This window comes from Coenobita brevimanus, chromosome 113 (assembly GCF_032717465.1).
Source record: "Coenobita brevimanus isolate Jiangsu-jjx chromosome 113, ASM3271746v2, whole genome shotgun sequence".
NCBI classification, from domain to species: domain Eukaryota; kingdom Metazoa; phylum Arthropoda; class Malacostraca; order Decapoda; family Coenobitidae; genus Coenobita; species Coenobita brevimanus.
This window is the reverse complement of record NC_137066.1, coordinates 16,441,984-16,451,516: the sequence shown is the minus strand read 5'-3', so window position 1 is coordinate 16,451,516 and position 9,533 is coordinate 16,441,984. Positions and strand designations below refer to the sequence as shown.

General features: G+C 37.2%; 1 pseudogene; it reads right to left on the bottom strand.

Moving 5' to 3' along the window:
• Positions 1-2,791: 2,791 nt before the first annotated feature.
• Positions 2,792-8,173, bottom strand: LOC145418332 (NADH-ubiquinone oxidoreductase chain 1-like; annotated as a pseudogene).
• Between the last annotated feature and the right edge of the window lie 1,360 nt (positions 8,174-9,533).

The following is a 9,533-nucleotide window of genomic DNA, read 5'->3' as shown; positions in this document are numbered from 1 at the left end:
TGTTGTCTTCGTGGCTTTGTGTCTGCGTTCTTGTGCTGGTGTGTGGGGGAGAAACTGATTCTGGCTTCCTTGACTTACGGCATTCGTCTTCATCTTCGATATTAATAGTTTGTATGGTACTTGTTGCCTGTGTCAAAAGCGACAGTTTGTGTGTGTGTGTGTGTGTGTGTGTGTGTGTGTGTGTGTGTGTGTGTGTGTGTGTGTGTGTGTGTGTGTGTGAGCTTTTTCTTCTTGTAGATGGAGAAATGGAAAAATAAAGAATAATGGGGACCGCTTAAGTTCTGACAACAACAAAGGTATATCCCTCCTTGTCAATGTCAGCAAAGAACTAGCCAAGGTAATACTATCCAGACTGACAGAACATATGAGTCGATACTTCCTGAAACACAATGTGGATTTCGAAAAGAACGAAGTACCTGTAATATGTTGTTTGTTGTCAGATAGATGCAGGAGAAAGCAGAACCGTTACATATGTTGCATTCATTAATCTTGCAAAAACACTTGACACTGTCAACGAAGAACTTTTATGGAATTTTTTTTCAAAATTTGATTTCCAAACACATTTCTTACCGTTCTGAAGAGCCTCCATGAAAATATGAATGTTTGTGTGTCCATAGGTGGTAGATAATCTCAATCTCCAACGTGTACGTGGAAATAAAATAAGGGTGTGTTCTTGTTCCTGTCATTTTCAACATCCGTCTAATTGCAGTCACCCTTTTAAGTCACCAACAAGTCATGGAAGTTACCCTGATGATGGAATAAAAATCCAATTCCATCTAGACGGTAGAATATTAAATCTCAGACGTCTTCAGGCACAACCGATGACTGAAATAGCTCATTTCCTAGAGCTTCAGTACGCTGATGACTGTGCTGCTCTTGCACTTACCCCAGAAGCCCTACAACAGGGTCTCACCATCATTGTCAACATGCAATGGGGCTTCGAATTAATTTAAATCAAACAGAAAAAATATCTCAAAGAAATAACCCAACAGGGCCTCGGCATTTCAGATAAATGGCGAAAATTTAAAACAGGTAGAGAATTTACTACTTGAAAAGTGTGCTCACAGATAACATAATATTTGTGCTGAATTCCTTGCACGAATCAACCACGCCTCAGCCTCCCCTGGGCATCTCAGATCCAGAGACTTTGAAAGCAACTTGAGAATCAAGACGAAGGTATCAACATAACGGTTGAATGCCTCACCACTCTCTTATATGATGGTGATTACTGAACTACCTACCAAAGTCACATCAAACATCTGATGCTTACAGTGCATGCTAGGACTCACATGAGACAATAAAGTCCCATACTTGCAAATTCTCCAGTGGGAAAAGTCAACCAGCATACAAATCAAGCTGGCTAAAAACCACCTGAGATAGGTCAGACACGTGTTCTGCATGCCTGAGCACCGCCTCCTCCAAGTTCTGTATGGCCAACTCCCTGCAGTACACCTCATCCCAGGGGTACAGAAGAAAAGATTTAAGATCACATAAGGACAACTCTGAAAAAAGTGCAACATCATATTAAAAGACTATGAAACCAATGCCTTGGAACTTTTCAGCTCGAAGAATCCCCGAACCTATTCAGAGAAGAGCATGGACAATGTAGGCATAACCAAAATAGAATTCTCCTAGTAAACCTGGACTTGATACGCCCACTTTGTGGCAGAGTTTGTGGATCCAAGATTGGTCTGCACAGTCACACACTTTGGCACCAAAGACATTGAGAAACACACCAATATTGTGGGTACAGTAGGCATCGTCTTCTATGGCAGAAGAACAGCGTTAAGTGTGTGTGTGTGTGTGTGTGTGTGTGTGTGTGTGTGTGTGTGTGTGTGTGTGTGTGTGTGTGTGTGTTTACTGAACTGTGCTTTACAGAATGGAAATTAATCTCGTTGTGTCCCATATCCGTTTAATTTGTTTGCATCAAGTACACACTGCTTCTTTTTGAGGTGCGACTGTGATTACTAATTTGTTTTCAGCAATTCCTTATATTGGCACTTCTTTGGTTCAGTGGATTTGAGGTGGATTTGCTGTAGAGAATGCTACTTTAACTCGTTTTTTCACTTTTCATTTTTTGTTTCCATTTGTTGCTGCTGCTGCGACTTTGGTTCATATCTTGTTTCTTCATCAGGCTGGGGCGAATAATCCTTTGGGTGTTTTAAGGCAAGTGGATAAAGTTCCTTTCCATCCTTATTTCACTTTCAAGGATATTGTTGGGTTTTTGGTTATGTTAATGGCCCTTGTGCTGCTTACTTTGCTTCATCCTTATCTTTTAGGGGATCCAGATAATTTTATTCCTGCAAATCCTTTGGTAACTCCAGCTCATATTCAGCCGGAGTGGTATTTTTTATTTGCTTATGCGATTTTGCGATCTATTCCTAATAAGTTGGGGGGTGTAATTGCTCTAGTGCTCTCAGTGGCAATTCTTATAATTCTTCCTTTTACTCATTTCTCGAAATTTCGAAGTCTTAGATTTTATCCGTTAAATCAAATTTTGTTTTGGTTTTTGGTTTCTACAGTTGTTTTATTAACTTGAATTGGGGCTCGTCCTGTTGAGGATCCTTACATTATTACGGGCCAGGTTTTAACGATTTCTTATTTTAGGTTTTATTTGGTTATACCTCTGGCAGCAATGTGGTGAGATAAAATGTTAGATTGGTTGCTTAGTTTAAAAGAAAACAAGTGTTTTGAAAGCATTAGATAAGATTGGTTCTTAGTAATCTTAGGGAGAAGGTGTTTACCTTGTCTTTAATTCCCAAAACTAAAATTTTTATTAAACTACTCCCTAGTTAGATTATTAAAGAAAAACAAAATAGTTTAACTCCTATAAAAAAGATTAGGTAATTAAGGGAAACTGGAAGGAATCTTTTTCAGGCTAAGTATATTAGCTTATCGTATCGTAAACGTGGTAGAGTTCCTCGGACTCAAATGAAAACGAAAGCTATAAAAACTAATTTGAAATAAAATAGTAGGCTACATGGATCGGCCCCTAAGAAAATTAATACGAATAGTATTCTTATAAATAGAATTCTTGCGTATTCAGCTATGAAAATTAAAGCAAATCCTCCTCTTCTGTATTCGGTATTAAATCCTGAGACTAGTTCTGACTCACCTTCGGCAAAATCGAATGGGGTACGGTTTGTTTCTGCTAGACAGGAGGCTAGTCATATTAGGGATAGGGGAAGTGTGAATCAAATTATTCAAATGTCTTTTTGGAATCGAGTGAAAAGTTCTATATTGAATCCGCCAATTAAAAAGATAAAGGATAAAAGAATGAGAGCAAGTCTGACTTCGTATGAAATTGTTTGGGCTACGGCTCGGAGTCTTCCAAGCATTGAGTATTTACAGTTTGAAGCTCACCCGGCTCTTATAGTTGAATAGACTCCTAGACTTAGACAGCATAAAAAAACAAAACTCCTGTGTTAAAATTTACTAGTCCGGTTTGATAAGGCAAGATAGCCCAGACTATGAGAGAAATAAATAGCCTGAATACAGGAGATAGGTAGTACGGTAAAAAGTTGGATATGGTTGGCATTGTTTGTTCTTTGGTGAATAATTTTACAGCGTCGGCAAATGGTTGGAGTAATCCCAGGAATCCTACGATGTTGGGTCTTTTACGAATTTGAATGTAACCTAGAATTTTTCGTTCTAAAAGTGTTACAAAAGCAACTCCAATTAAAACGCAGATAATTAAGACTAGATAGTTTACTACGATAACTGCGAACACAAAATAGTTAGCTTGAACTATTTATAAACCTGTTTATGAGTTTCATTAAATTGAAGCACAAAATTGATTGTTTAGGTAAAAGTGATGTTCATATTTAGTAAAATTATTTTAACTACCTAATCCTTTCGTACTAAGGTAGTTTAATTTTTTTCAGAAGATAGAAACCGACCTGGCTCACGCCGGTCTGAACTCAAATCATGTAAAATTTTAAAAGTCGAACAGACTTTCTTTCATAACTGCTGCATTATGTAGAGATTTTAATTCAACATCGAGGTCGCAAACTTTTCTTTCGATGGGAACTCTCAAGAAAAATGACGCTGTTATCCCTAAAGTAACTTAATCTTTTAATCTTTAGAAAGGATCAATTTATTATCAAAAATCTTTGTTTAGAAGTAAAAACAGTTAGTTTATTTATATCTTTGTTGACCCAACAAAACATTTCTTTAGTATTTTTCCTTACACTAACAAATTGGCTTAATACTAAATGTGATGTAAAGATTTATAGGGTCTTATCGTCTTTCTAAAATATTAAAGCCTTTTCACTTTAAAGTTAAATTCAATTTTTTTTGTTAAGACAGTATATCTCTCGTTCGACCTTTCATACGAGCCTTTAATTAAAAGACTAATGATTATGCTACCTTCGCACGGTCAGAAATACCGCGGCCCTTTAATAATTCAGTGGGCAGGCCAGACTGTGTAAATCTTCACAAAGACATGTTTTTGTTAAACAGGCGGAAATAATATTTGCCGAGTTCCTTAAATAAATTTTTAATATTTAAAAGATTTTATTTATAATAAAAAAAATATTTTAACATAAATTTTACTAATGATTTCATAGTAGCTAAACAAGTTAAGTTGAAGTTAATTTTCTAATACTTGATAAAAAGAACCTGTAAAATTTAAAATATTTTGTTATATTGGTTGAAAAACCTGGAAAAGATGGCTACTTTTAAGCCTACTTTTACAAGTGTCTATTTATTGGTTCTATGATTTTTCATTTTGGAAGAAAAAGCTCTACCCTAATCTTCTTAGTTGCATAGCTAAATAGCTAAGCACGTAAATTAAATTTATTTCTTAGAAAACCAGATATAAAAGCTCGATTGGCATATCACCTCTAATGTTAAGTTTAAAATTTTATTGCTACAAAAACTTTCTCTTAAAATTAGCTATCTTTTTTTCGGGATGATTATTTGTAGATCTAATTTTGAAAACCTATTATACACAAGATACAATTTTTTATATTTACTTTTAAGAATTTTAAGTGTTATTTCTACTTTCTTTCACAATTGTTTTTACTTTCACTATATTTATATTTCGATAAAATCTACTATTTAGAAAAGTGCAAAATTAGTTTTCTTAGAATGTTAACGTTCTTATAACAAAAGTAAGGTTACTGATTTCAAGATAACCTAGACCATAGGTACTCTTCTCGGTGTAAACGAGCTGCTTATTTCAAGCTCTATCTTGCTTTCCAGGTACACTTTCCAGTACACCCACTATGTTACGACTTATCTCATCTTAGGTTAATGAAAGCGACGGGCGATATGTGCACATTTTAGAGCTAAAATCAGGCTGTCTTATTAAAGCAAGCCTTACTTTTAAGTCCACCTTCAAAATTTGTATTCTGAAATTTGTTCGTGATAATATAAATTTTATTGTAACCCATCTTAGCCTATATATTTGCTGCACCTTGATCTAATATTTTAACGTAATTATTTCAATAACTTGTTCTGTAAAAGTTATCTCAATGACGGTATACAAACTATATAATATAGGTAAGATTTTTCGTGGTTTACCACGTCATTCATACTTGTGTCCTTTTGTTCCCCCTGTTGCTGATGTAGCAAATTCTTTGCTCTTAAACATCTATAAAAGATTATTATATATTATCAATTTTTATTGCTATCATCTGCCTTTAACGAGGCTAGGTGATATAGTTTTTGTCTGTGTGTGTCTGTGTGAATGTAGTTATTGCCAAAATATCTTGAAAAGTTGCAGACGTATTTTCACCAAACCTTCAGGAATTAGTGACTTTGTGCATAGGCAGAAGCCTGTTGCTTTTGTTGGAGATTTGATCAGAGATGGCAGAATGCCAGCCGCCATATGTTTGGTTAATATGGATTGGCTTTTTGTGAAACGTTGTGCCTGAATTCTGTAGAGTTTTGCGAATTTTCAACTTATTTTGGAGGGATATTAGCATTCGGCCCCCAAATGCCTTTGTTTTATTTCTGGTGATAAAAAGCTGGTAAATTTGGTGTTTTAGTCTGCCCTCATACTGTAAATTCCTGAAACCAAGTACCGATTTTTTAAACTGTTCTCTAAAATAATCTTCTTCATTTATTATCACGTTCTTAAAGGTCGCGTTCGATGGCCACTGGTCAATGTCGTCACTACCTGTCTTCAGTCTGAAATGAGTCATAACTCGGGAATCGGTGTCCCAATTGGACTGGAAATTGTTTTATTCTTCAAATTAGAACATTTTATCAATGCCTTGCTCTAACAAAAATTGCACTGCATGTGCCGGTTTTTGCTGTGTTATGGTAACACACAATGAAACATACAGAAATCAGATCATTATAGTATAGGTAGATCCGCCTTTGGCACGGCAGGCAATATAATTTTGGTGAGTATCTGTGTCTGTGTATATGTGTCTGTTACCAAAATATCTCAAAAAGTTGTTGATGAATTTCCACCAAACCTTCAGGAAGTAGCAGTGCAGTAGCTTATTAGTTTTGTGTTAGGAATTAATGAAAGGCAATCGAGTACCAGCTACCATATATATTTTTAATATGAATTGTTTGTTGTGAATCGAGGTGGCTGAATTGCATAGACTATTGTGAATTTTCTTCAGATTTGGTATATAGGCATCTTTTATCTTAGTCAGCAACATATTTTGGAGGGCAATTAGCTTTCAGCTCCCGAATGCTTTTGTTTCATTCTTAGTGTTTTCTCGTGTCATGGTTCCATATTACTGCTGTATATACTAGCATTTGTGTTAGGAATGTACTTAATATCTTCAACATACACTGTGGTTCACCACTCAGACCCTAGAATGTTTTAAGTATTTCCGTTATATCTGAATAAAATAAATGAACTTTGGTACTTATCTCCTTAGTTTCATGACAGTTTATCGACATTCATACCACGTTTTCTAAACAGTGTTATTCGGTGTTTAACCCCTCAATGGTCGTGGGTTCAGAAATTTGCAATACGTGAGCTCCCCTGGCCAGCACCGGGACCAGTATTTCAGGGTTTAAAAATCAATTTCATTTTCTTACACATGTGAAGAGAATCGTCTGGCACACCTGGCATTGTGTTTTTTAGCTTCCTAAATCCATCCTGTGATTTACAATGATTTGCAGAAGATCTAAAGTTCACAGAATTCACTGTGCATGTACGATGTACATGTTTACATATGGGCGAAAACATCCCAGAAAAAGTGGCCCCCTGAGTGACTGGGATGGTAGAGTACAATTGGGTAGACATACCGGTGATCTTAGTTTCTCTCCCATAATTATTCATTAATTTCTATACCTCACACTAATTCAGCATCACCAGCATGATTACAGTAAAGCATCACTCAACGCCGGCAGCCATTTTGCGGTTAAACATTAATGTAGCAAGTGCTCCATTGTCGATACATGCAGTGGAGAGGTTTGATTAGGTGTAGAAAACTTGTAGATGTATTGCAGATTAATGCCTGCACCTCTATCACCAGTGGAGTACGTGGGCTGCTGCTAGTAAAATGGAACGTTGTCAAGTGGAGTGAATATGTAGCATAGCTCTCTCTCTCTCTCTCTCTCTCTCTCTCTCTCTCTCTGAGTATCCTTTTTTCAAAAGTGAGGTGAGTAATAGTCACTTCTTCAGTTATGGAATTTTATTGTACAAAGTTAAATGGAGATGTGATTGACACCATAACACAACATGACAGCGAACCACCTAACTACTATATATCCTGCCTTGTGCCCTCTGTCGTATTCTCGGGCTCTCTGCCCTTACAGCTACGTTCCCTGGGGTTATATACTGACCAGTGCATAGGTGTGTCTTTGACTGGTACCTTTCCACAGGTAGTTTTCCATTACATCAGAAAACTGGCACAAGTTTGTTATACTGAGTGCTCATGAAATATTTGTACTGTCTGGTTTAAAGTGTTCTGTGAAACATCGGGGTGATCCGACATTCCAGAACTAGAATATGTGTTCGACTTTCCTTGTACACTAGACATGACTTATTGTGTAAGTGTTCCTCAAACTAATACATGTATATTAATTACATAGTCATAACATAATGCCTACGTATAGCTTGGTCACGCAAAGTTGTTACCGACGTCAGTATAAATTGTTTCATAACAAATAAATGCGTAGTATCTTCACATTATAATCCACTTGCTGCTAAGTAAGTGAAATACACAATACTGCGAAAGTAACATAATTCTACTAGCATAGAACTGTAACATAACTGTAATAATGTTTTAACAAAATTGTAGCTACATTGTGTTAAAGTAATTGTTACAAAGCTGTAGTTACATCGTGTTAAGACAATTCTTACAAAAGTGTGAGTGTAACAATATTGTACATTGTAGTTACATCGTGTTAATGCAACTTTTACACAAGTGTGGTTTTAATATACTGTAAGTGTAGTTACATCGTGTGTAGATCAGATATTTGTTTTAAGATGTTTAGTGGGGAAGTATCTAGGGAAGAGAAAGAAAGTGTGTGCTACCTTCATGAACTTGAAGAAAGCATATGACAGAGTAGAGAGGCAAGGTATGTGGAAGGTATTATGAATATAATATGGAGTGGATGTGAAATTGTTGAGTGCTGTGAAGAGTATGTACGAGGGAGCTAGGGCTACGAAGCGGGTGGATGGTGAGCTGAGTGAGTTCTTTGATCTAAATGTGGGACTGAAACAGGGTTGTGTGATGTCTCCATGGCTGTTTAATATATTCATGCATGGGGTTGTAAAGGAGGTGCAAGGTACGGCAGTGGATGTGGAGGTGGCTCTAATGAATGAGGGTGAGGTGTGGAAGATTCCAGTGTTCCTGTTTGCTGATGATACAGTATTTTTGAGTGAAGATGAATGGGAGCTGCAAGGTTTGGGAATGAGTCTGCGACAGTGTGTAAGAAGAATAATCTGAAAGTTAATGTAAACAGGAGTCAAGTTATGGTGTTTGAGAGGAATGAAGTCACAGAATGCACAGTGAGGTTGGATGGTGAGGATATGGAGAATGTGAGTGCATTCAAGTACTTGGGTAGTGTGCTGAATTAGGATGGAACTTTTGGGGATGAAGTGCTTGAAAGGGTACAGCAGGGAAGGAAGGTTGTTAGTTCACTGAAAGCAGTGATGAGAAATAGGGAGGTATGTATAGAAGTTAAGAAGTCACTGCATGATAGTACTGTGATCCCTACCCTGACGTATGGAAGCGAGGCGTGGACCTTGCTAGAGCGGAACAAGTCAAAAGTGAGAGCAGTGGATGTGAGTTACCCGAGAGGAGCATGTGGAGTGACATGGAGGGACAGGTTGGCGAATAAAGAAGTGAAAGAACGTTGTGGGGTGGATATTGATGTGACTGAGAAAAGTAGGAGAAACACACTGAGGTGGTTTGGACATGTGAAGAGAATGGAGAATGAAAGACTGACTAAGCGGGTGTATGTGGGTGAAGTGGAGGGAGGGAGAGGGAGGGGAAGACCGAGGATGAGGTGAAGGGATGGAGTTGAGAGGTATATGAGGGAGGGGGGAGTAAGCCGGGGGTACAGTAGTCAAATGGTGGGAGACAGAACAACTTGGAGGCATTTTGTCTGCG